Here is a 10692-nt window from a genome sequence, read left to right as displayed (position 1 = left end):
GTGGAGGATGACCTCAACTCACTGATGGTGCAGGTGAGAGATATGGGGGTGGACCACAAGTCCCAGGAGGCTAAACTGGGGGATATTGAGGACAGGTTCCGCAGGAATAACCTCAGATTCCTGGGATTCCCATAAGGCTCGGAGGGAAAACGTCCGGAGAAGTTTCTGTTATCCTGGCTCAAGCAAATCTTTGGGGATGATAGCTTCTTTCACCTGTTTGCCATAGAAAGGGCTCATAGAGTTCACCTGAGGGCCCCCCCACTGGGCAGATATCCTAGACCCATATTGGCCCAATTTCTGTACATCAGGGATAAAGAAACCATACTGCATAAAGCCCGCAATCTGCCTTAATTGCTGTATAGACCTCCCCCATTCAGTGCAGACCTCCCCCATTCAGTGCAGACCCCCCTTCAGTGCAGACCTCCCCCCATTCAGTGCAGACCCCTCTTCAGTGCAGACCCCCCTTCAGTGCAGACCTCCCCCCATTCAGTGCAGACCCCCCCTTCAGTGCAGACCCCACCCATTCAGTGCATACCACCCTTCAGTGCAGACCTCCCATTCAGTGCAGACCCCCATATTCAGTGCAGATCCCCTGCAGTGCAGACACCCCCATTCAGTGCAGACCCCCCATTCAGTGCATACCCCCCCTGCAGTACAGACCCCCCTTCAGTGCAGACCCCCCCATTCAGTGCAGACCTCCCTGCAGTACAGACCCCCATTCATTGCAGACCTCCACCATTCAATGCAGACCCCCTTCAGTGCGATGTCTGTATAGTTACAGTTGTATGGCTTGAACCAGCTCTATAATAGGAAGACAAGGGAACACCTAAGTGCAATAAGTTAAGTAACATTTTAATGACACAGCAACTAATGCACTTACAGGACGGTGAATAAAATCAGGCTCATCTGTGCTGTGGACACAAGGTGCAACCCAATCACTGGTTCATCCTAATCCACGGGGAGGTGGTCGTGGGAGACAAGATGTGCAGTCTTTTCCTGTGGCCACCATGAAGACAGCCAGGTCCGACATGGAACGCAGGTTGAAAGCAGGTCACAGAAGGAGAATATCAGTATAGAATATCAGAAGAATATCAGAAAGCAGAAGAAGAATATCAGTTCTGCAAAAAGATACTTTGTTAATAGTTTTATTAGCATGATATCCAATGTTTCTCTCTTGTATACATCAACATATCCTCCAGAGGACCTCATGATTTAATCTTCCAACCGCGGTTATCAGCTGCCAGAATCAGATTAGGAAATGGTTTTCTCTTAGTGACTCTTATCTTTTCAATCACAAGTGGGAAAAAAAAAAAACATTTCCTTTTCTTGCCCTATATATATATTTATACAGTGCGAAGTATCACAAGCTCTCTTCCTTTTTATTTTTTGCAAATTCGAAATGGAGCAACCTGCAAAGCTCGCAGCCGTTTTTCTCGGAATATATTTTATCTTCACGGCTTTTCCTCGCGTTTCTTCAACGAGAGTTTACAACCCCGAACTTATCATCAAACAAATCACCAAATTACTAACACATCTGGAAAAGGATCTGGAACGTTTGGTAAGAGAAGCCTTCAAGATCCCAGAGATCATTTCTAATAGTGATGAGAAGATGGTGAATAAGAACGGGAAGACTTCATTCATGGAAAGTTATATGATGCGATTTTTTTTTTCGGTTTTTATTCTAGGCAAATCATTCAGAACACTTCAGAGTGGAGGGTCCAACAAAAAACGCTTGGGTAAGATTTGTAAAAAGTTACTTAACCACTTCAGCCCCGGAAAGTTTACCCCCCCCCACCCCCACCCCCTTCACGACCAGGCCATTTTTTGCGACACGGCACTGCGTTACTTTAACTGACAATTGCGCGGTCGTGCGACGCTGCACCCAAATAAAATTGGCGTCCTTTTTTTTATCAAAAATAGAGATTTCTTTTGGTTGTACTTGATCACCTCTGCGTTTTTTATTTTTTGTGCTATAAACAAAGATAGACGATTTTGAAAAAAAAAAAAAAAAAAATTTTTTTTTACTTTCTGCTATAAAACATTCAATCAAAAAATTGAAAAAAAAAATTTTAATTTCTTCATCAATTTAGGCCGATATGTATTCTGCTACATATTTTTGTTAAAAAAAAAAAAATAATCCCAATAAGCGTATGTTGATTTGGTTTGCGCAAAAGTTATATCGTCTGCAAGCTATGGGATATTTATATGGTATTTTTTTTTTTAAGTTAACGGCTAGCGATCAGCGATTTTTAGCAGGACTGCGACATTGCGGCAGGACAAATGGGACACTAAGTGACACTTTTTGGGGACCAGTGATACCAATACAGTGATCAGTGCTGGAAATATGCACTGTCACTGTACTAATGACATTGGCAAGGTAGGGGTTAACATCAGGGGCGATCGAGGGGCTAAATGCGCTCCAAAAAGTATACCGCGCTGTTGCTCTAAAATAAAGTATATACAGACAAAGACAAATAGCAAAAAATAACCCAAAAAAGAAAATGCAGCGCTTACATATACAGTTAAAAAATAATGATAATATATGCGTGACCAAATATAACACAATATGAGTGTAAAAACACAAGTGGCATATAAAAACAAAAAAATGAATGAAAAATTAATGTCCACCAATGTGAAAAAAGTGTACAAAACAGGAGGGGAGGGGTCGAGCGCTGCCAACATCATTGCGCTAATCCATGTCTCTGTAAGAGCCCTTTTATCTACTTTTATTTGAAATGTGAATGTTTCTGTTTATCCTCTTTTTTTTATCAAAATCAAATTTTTAACCACTTAAGGACCGAGCCTCTTTTTGAGATTTGTTGTTTACAAATTAAAAACATTTTTTTTTTTTGCTAGAAAATTACTTAGAACCCCCAAACATTATACATTTTTTTTTCTAACACACTAGAGAATAAAATGGAGGTCATTGCAATACTTTCTGTCACACCGTATTTCACAGCGGTCTTACAAGCGCACTTTAAAAAAAAAAAAAAAAATACACTTTTTTGAATCAAAAAATAATACAACAGTAAAGTTAGCCCAATTTTTTTTTATATTGCGCAAGATAATATTACACTGAGTAAATTGATACCCAACATGTCATGCTTCAAATTTGCGCCCGTTCGTGGAATGGCGACAAATTTTTACCCTTTAAAAAATTCTACAGGTTGTATATTTTTTAAGTTACAGAGGAGGTCTAGGGCTAGAATTATTGCTCTCACTCTAATGAACGCGGCGATACCTCACATGTGTGGTTTCGCCGCGTTCATGCGGGTGCTGCTCACGTATGCATTCGCTTCTACACGCGAGTTCGACAGGACGAGGCGCATTTAATTTTTTTTTTTTATATTGTGAAAGATAATGTTATGTCGAGTAAATTGATACCAAACATGTCACACTTCAAAATTGCACCCGCTCGTGGAATGGCGACTAACTTTTACCCTTAAAAATCTCCATAAGTTAAAAAAATTCTACAGGTTACATGTTTTGTATTACAGAGGAGGTCTAGGGCTAGAATTATTGCTCTCGCTCTACCAATCGCGGTGATACCTCACATGTGTGGTTTGAACACCGTTTTCATATGCGGGCGCTACTCACGTATGCGTTCGCTTCTGCACACGAGCTCAACAGGACGGGGCGCATTTAAATTGTTTTTTTTTTCTTATTTATTTTACCTTTTATTTATTCACTGTTCTTTAAAAAAAAAATGTGTAACTTTTATTCCTATTACAAGGAATGTAAAGATCCCTTGTAATAGAAAAAAACATGACAGGACCTCTTAAATATGAGATCTGGGGGGTCAAAAAGACTTCAGATCTCATATTTACACTAAAATGTAATTAAAAAAAAAAAAAATTGTCATTTAACATTTAAAAAAAAAGTCCCTTTAAGAGCTATGGGCAGAAGTGAGGTTTTGACGTTGCTTCTGCCCAGCAATGGTATGGAGACGGTCACTTTTCTCCATGTCAGGCTAGGGAGAGGATCTGATCACCTCCCCCGCTACCGACAGCTCCGGTAAGCGCAACAGGGCACTGAAGCGCGGCGGCAGAGCAACAATTCTTTTTTTCAGATCCTCAGAGAGTTCTTTGCCATGAGGTGCCATGTTGTACTTCCAGTGACCAGTATGAGAGAGTGAGAGCGATAACACCAAATTTAACACACCTGCTCCCCATTCACACCTGAGACCTTGTAACACTAACGAGTCACATGACACCGGGGGAGGGGAAATGGCTACTTGGGCCCAATTTGGAGATTTTCACTTAGGGGTGTACTGACTTTTGTTGCCAGCGGTTTAGACATTAATGGCTGTGTGTTGAGTTATTTTGAGGGGACAGTAAATTTACACTGTTATACAAGCTGTACACTCACTACTTTACATTGTAGACAAGTGTCATTTCTTCAGTGTTGTCACATGAAAAGATAGAAGAAAAGATTTACACAAATGTCACTGAGGGGTGTACTTACTTTTGTCAGATACTGTATATATCTCATAGGTTGTGGACTCTATAACTTTCCTACAGACTAAATAATATACACTGATTTGGGTTATTTTCACCAAAGAAATGGAGCAGAATACATTTTGAGCTAAATTTATGAAGAATAATTATTTATTTTGCCACATTTTATAACGGAAACAAAGAAAAACACATTTTTTTTTCAAAATGTCAGTCTCTTTTTGTTATTTAGCAACAAATAAAAAAAAACCCCAGTGGTGATTAAATAACACCAAAAGAAAGCTCTATTTGTGTGAAGAAAATTATAAAAAGGTCACACGGGTACAGTGTTGCATGACTGCGCAATTGTCATTTAAAATGTGACAGCGCTGAAAGTTGAAAACTGGCCTGGGTGGGGGGGGGGGGGGGGGGGAATGTGCCTGGTATTGAAGGGGTTAAGTAGGAAACAAAAAAATAAATTAAAAAAAAGAACACGATTTATTCAAAATATAATACCAATATTATTATTTTATTATTATATTTATTAATATTATATAATAATATTATCTAAATAAAAGAAAATGATTTATTCATAATATAAAAAAATTATTACTTTATTTTTATATCTATTAATATTATATAATAATATTATCTAAAAAAAAAAAAAGAAAACGATTTATTAATAATATAAAACAATATTATTATTTTATTATTATATTTATTAATATTATATAATAATGTTATCTAAAAAAAGAAAACAATTTATTCATAATATAAAACAATATTATTATTTTATTTTTATATGTATTAATATTATATAATAATATTATCTAAAAAAAATAAAAGATTTATTCATAATATAAAACAATATTATTATTTTATTATTATATTTATTAATATTATATGATAATATTATAAAAAAAAGAAAACGATTTATTCATAATATAAAACAATATTAATATTTTATTTTTATATTTATTAAAATTATGTAATAATATTATCTAAAAAAAATAAAAGATTTATTCATAATATAAAACAATATTATTATTTTATTATTATATTTATTTATATTGTATAATAATATTATCTAAAAAAAAGAACACGATTTATTCATAATATAAAACAATATTATTATTTTATTATTATATTTATTAATATTATATAATTTATCTAAAAAAAGAAAACAATTTATTCATAATATAAAACTATTATTATTTTATTTTTATATTTATTAATATTATATCATAATATTATCTAAAAAAAAAAGAAAACGATTTATTCATAATATAAAACAATATTATTATTTTATTTTTTATTAATATTATACAATAATATTATCTAAAAAAAATAAAAGATTTATTCATAATATAAAACAATATTATTATTTTATTTTTATATTTATTAATATTATATAATAATATTATCTAAAAAAAAAGAAAACAACTTATTCATAATATAAAACAATATTATTATTTTATTATATTAATATTAGCTAAAAAAAAAGAAAATGATTTATTCATAATATAAAACAATATTATTATTATATTATTATATTTATTAGTATTATATGATAATAGTATCGAAAATAAATAATATTTCTTTGATCCACGTTTTTGCATCTAAAATGTATTAATGTATTATAAACTGGTATTTGTATTTTTTTTCTTGTGTGCATTGGTGGAGGAGACTGGATCAAGAACCAAATATTTTAGCAGATGCAGCGGGTCTCCTTCTGTTAGGTTTGACTTGGTTTTCTTTCATCCAAAAAACAAACAAAAAAAAAAAAAAAGCAAACAATTTTTCCCCAAATTTTTTTCAGATACACTAAAGGCTTAGACGAATTAGACGCTAAGCTATTTTCTCTCCAGATTGAATGTTCTTTAAGACAGATTAGTAACACATTATGACCACCAGATGGCGCTGATGACCATAGAAAATAACTGTTTACTGTGTTTGTCAGCGCCATCTAGTGGCCACAATGTAGCATTTTCTTGATTTGCTCTGAAGAACATTGGAACCTAGACCAATAACATTTCATTTTGCTCCCATTCGCACAGAACGAATGAACGTTGTTTGTGCAGTTTCATAGGATGAATAGCCCTGCGATTGTTTGTATTACAAGGTACAGCTCAGTGTATTCCGCAGATATTAGAGCTGCACATTTATGTTTAGCATCTGATGCAAGAAAATTACAGACTTTCCTATCTTTTTTTTATTTCCTTCAGGAGAATGATATAAATTGCACAGGATCATTTCTAGATATATTTACAAATGGAACAGAAGCCATCTCTGGTAAATTCTCAGATAATAGTGTAACCCATATTAGTAGGAGAATAAGTAACTGCGTGGAACACCTGGAGGACACAGATTGTACAAAGCTGAAGGTAAGCCGTGTATATTCACTTTATAAACATCTAAGAATTCTACTTGCCACACAGCAAATGTCACAAATAATCCCCATAATGTGTCTAATATGTGTATTTCCTATGATCATCAGCTCCATCTAGGGGCCATAATGTGGTATTTTCCATTTTGAGGTATTTCTATAAAATACCATATTATGGCCACTAGATGGAGCCGATGTATCCTAATCTGAATGGAATAGTAATGAATAGATTAAAATTTGTTTCGTTTTTTTGTTTCCTAACGAACTCCAACTTTTCAGAACGATTAGAATTCGGATCGGTCAAAAAACAATTCAAACAAATTTCCCAATTCGAAGACTTTTTGTATTCGAAAACGATTTGAGTTCTAATTCGAGAAAAAAATTGAATTGATTTGGATACGAATAAACAAAGCGAATTCCGAAAATGGATTAAACAAATTTATGTAAATAACGAATCGAAACAAAACATTTTTTTTTTATTTTTCCCGTTCTGCACATGTCTAGTCCCACACTGCCAGCGGATCCTGCGGGTGCAGCGCTATATCAGTCCCCCTTACATCAGAGTCCCTCTTACATGAGAGTACTTTTGCCGTAACTTGGGGACCCCCCTGCTCTGGTCAGTAGGGGGTAGACATGTGCAATTCATTGCGTTCTGAATTCGTCTTTTAACCAATTTTGACAAATCTGTTAATTCGGAAAACAAACAAATTAACAAAAAACCCGTTTAACGATTTTTTTTTCCGAATATTCGTAAATTTGTAGATTTGGAAATTCAGAAGTTAAAAAATTTTAAAATTAGAAAATCTGAAAACCCGATAATTCGAAAATCTGAAATAATAACTAACTATTGAATTATAGGTATTGGAATTTCCTTTCAAATCTGGCTGTTATGAAAGTAACGAATACAAATTTATCCGAATTTACGAATTATCCAAAATAGCGAAATAACTAATGGAACGTAAGGAATTAATAATAATAAATAACAATAATAATAATAATAATAATAAAACCTTTTTATTATTATTATTATTCATTATTAATTAGATCAGTTCCATTTGTTTAGATGCGACATTCGTTATTTCAGATAATTCATAACTTCGGATAAATTCGTATTCGTTGCACTCACTAACAGCCAAATTTGAAAGGAAACTCCATCACCTATAATTTAATAGTTAGTTATTATTGGTTAGTAAGTTAGTTGGTTATTTTCGAATTTTCGAATTTACGGATTTAAGAAATTTTTGAATTTACGAATTTTTTAATTTACGAACGTACAAATTTTTGAATTTTTCCGAATTTAAGAAATTTTTGAATTTACGAATTTTTGAATTTACGAACATACAAATTTTTGAATTTACGAATTAATTCGGAAAACAAACAAATGAACAAAAAACCCGTTTAACGATTTTTTTCTCCGAATATTCGTAAATTTGTAGATTTGGAAATTCACAAATTAAAAAAGTTTTAAATTAGAAAATCCGAAAACCCGATAATTCGAAAATCGGAAATAATAACTAACTATTGAATTATAGGTATTGGAATTTCCTTTCAAATCTGGCTGTTATGAAAGTAACCAATACAAATTTATCCGAATTTACGAATTATCCAAAATAACGAAATAACTAATGGAACGTAAGGAATTAATAATAATAAATAGCAATAATAATAAAACCTTTTTATTATTATTATTATTATTATTTATTATTAATTAGATCCGTTCCATTTGTTTAGATGCGGCATTCGTTATTTCAGATAATTCATAACTTCGGATAAATTCGTATTCGTTGCACTCACTAACAGCCAAATTTGAAAGGAAACTCCATCACCTATAATTTAATAGTTAGTTATTATTGGTTAGTAAGTTAGTTGGTTATTTTCGAATTTTCGAATTTACGGATTTAAGAAATTTTTGAATTTACGAATTTTTTAATTTACGAACGTACAAATTTTTGAATTTTTCCGAATTTAAGAAATTTTTGAATTTACGAATTTTTGAATTTACGAACATACAAATTTTTGAATTTACGAATTAATTCGGAAAACAAACAAATGAACAGAAAACCCGTTTAACGATTTTTTCCCCGAATATTCGTAAATTTGTAGATTTGGAAATTCACAAATTAAAAAAGTTTTAAATTAGAAAATCCGAAAACCCGATAATTCGAAAATCTGAAATAATAACTATTAAATTATAGGTATTGGAATTTCCTTTCAAATCTGGCTGTTATGAAAGTAACCAATACAAATTTATCCGAATTTACGAATTATCCAAAATAACGAAATAACTAATGGAACGTAAGGAATTAATAATAATAAATAACAATAATAATAAAACCTTTTTATTATTATTATTATTATTTATTATTAATTAGATCCATTCCATTTGTTTAGATACGACATTCATTATTTCAGATAATTCATAACTTCGGATAAATTCGTATTCATTGCACTCACTAACAGCCAAATTTGAAAGGAAACTCCATCACCTATAATTTAATAGTTAGTTATTATTAGTTAGTAAGTTAGTTGGTTATTTTCAAATTTACAAATTTAAGAAATTTTTGAATTTACAAATTTTTTAAATTTACGAATGTACAAATTTTTGAATTTACGAATTTTAGAATTTTTGAACTTACAAATTTTTGAATTTTAGAATTTACGACTTTTGGAATTTACAAATTTTTGAATTTTTGAATTTACAAATTTTTGTATTTATAAATTTTTGAATTTACAAAGTGCGATCATAATGAATGACCTAAAAATCGAAAAAAAAAAAGAATAAAGATTAATAAAACGAAAACTAACGAATTTTTCGGCAGAGCACATGTCCAGTAGGGGGCGTTACTAGTGCGAGAGGCGATGATGTCAAATAGCAACTGTACCTGGTTTCAGTATATATTCAGATACTCCCCCCCCCACCCATTAAACTCATATATATTATACATATTATATCTTACATTTTGTCTTTTTCAGCGCTACCATAATGAAAGTTGTGAGAAAGAGATAAACGGCCAGAAGGTGATATATTTTGTGGACCAGTTTTTAGGATTCTCTGAAGCCTTTCCTGTCAGTGAAATTTGTGGACCATCTTCCAAACAGGAATACGATCGCCGTCAGGACGATTGGCCTGAACTCGATGACATCTGCTAATTCATTATTTAGAGTCTTGCACAATAATGTGGTTGCAACTTTTATTTTTTTCTTTCATGGACTTTCCAACACGTGGTAATTTCTTCTCCATTCAGGAACCGCAAATTGGCGCTTCAGATCCACGGCGGGGCGTTTGGCAGATCGTCAAAGAAAGTCTCTCAGTGGCGGCTGGTGCTCAATTTTCTTGGGGGGGCCCCCCAAGCTAGCCGACCAACCAGCCCCCCCCGGCGCTTGAACGCCCGTCGCCCGCCAGGTTCCCCCCACCAGCCTCGCACTTACCCCATCCAGGTCGCGGCTTCAGCAGCTTCCCCCCGCATCTCCTCCTGAGTCCAGGCGGTTGCTTCTCCTCCCGGCCAATCAGGACTTGGGACTCCTGGCCAATCGTGTCTCAGGACCCGCTTCCTGATTGGCCTAGAGGAGAAACAGGAAGACATTAGCGAATGTTAATTCGCTAATGTCACCCAACTGAGTGGGCTCAGCGCCCACTCTCATTGGAGCCTTATTGGAATCCATGCGCTTGGCGCCCTGCATGTAGATTAGGGTTAGTAAGGCGGCGCCCCTGCACCCTGCATGTAGATTAGGGGTCGGGCGCATGGATTAGGGGGGCAGCGCCCCTGCGCCCTGCATGTAGATTAGGGGCTGGGCGCATGGATCAGGAGGCAGCACCCCTACGCCCTGCCATGAGCACCCACCACTGGTCAGTACTGAGGAAGTATGGAGGCT

Source organism: Aquarana catesbeiana, linkage group LG09 (genome assembly GCF_042186555.1).
Source record: "Aquarana catesbeiana isolate 2022-GZ linkage group LG09, ASM4218655v1, whole genome shotgun sequence".
In the NCBI taxonomy this organism is placed as follows: domain Eukaryota; kingdom Metazoa; phylum Chordata; class Amphibia; order Anura; family Ranidae; genus Aquarana; species Aquarana catesbeiana.
This window is presented reverse-complemented; position numbering follows the sequence as displayed.